Genomic DNA, 689 nt, shown 5'->3' with positions numbered 1-689 from the left:
GCTTTCTGCTCCCGTAAAGATTTATAGCCTCGGAAACCCTGTTCAGGGTCACTATGAGTCATAACCGACTCAATGGCACTTAACAACAAAATAGGCTTTCTAAGGAGGGGCTGGTGAGTTTAACCACTGACCTTGTTGTTCAAACCAACTTTGCGGTCTAGTGCTTTATTCCACAGTGCCAAATGGGCAGTTTAGACATTGACTATCAAAAAATGGGGAGTCTATAATGGTATAAAGTGGCTGGTTTACAAGCTTTCATGACTGAGGGGCATAAGGTAGAATAACCACTGAAGAGTTTTCCTCTTTTCCAGATGGGGGTGGGGGATGATGCTGATAGGATTTTATAATCCAATTGTGAGTAATTGTTACCAAGATTAATTGTGATTATCAAAGATGAAATTGTGGAAGATGTGTAACTAAAAAGGGGGATAGTTAATCTTTCATTTCAGGAACAGACAATTCCAGGGCCATCAAGAAATAAGAGCACGTGTCAAGTGTAAGATCCTACCTAGAAAAAAGCAGCAGTAGCAGAGACCATGGGAGAGGCAGTAGCATGCAACAACAGAACAGCTGCAGGCTCTATGTCCATGGACTGAGAAAGGCTGTGTGCCTACAGGCAGGAGGCTGGCTTGCAGCATGTGCCCTTTGGATATTTAAATAAATATATATTTTGTTTTGTATGTGTGCAT

Source organism: Chrysochloris asiatica, unplaced genomic scaffold, assembly GCF_000296735.1.
Source record: "Chrysochloris asiatica unplaced genomic scaffold, ChrAsi1.0 scaffold00015, whole genome shotgun sequence".
Classification (NCBI taxonomy): Eukaryota; Metazoa; Chordata; class Mammalia; order Afrosoricida; family Chrysochloridae; genus Chrysochloris; species Chrysochloris asiatica.
Note: the sequence above shows the minus strand (reverse complement) of the source record.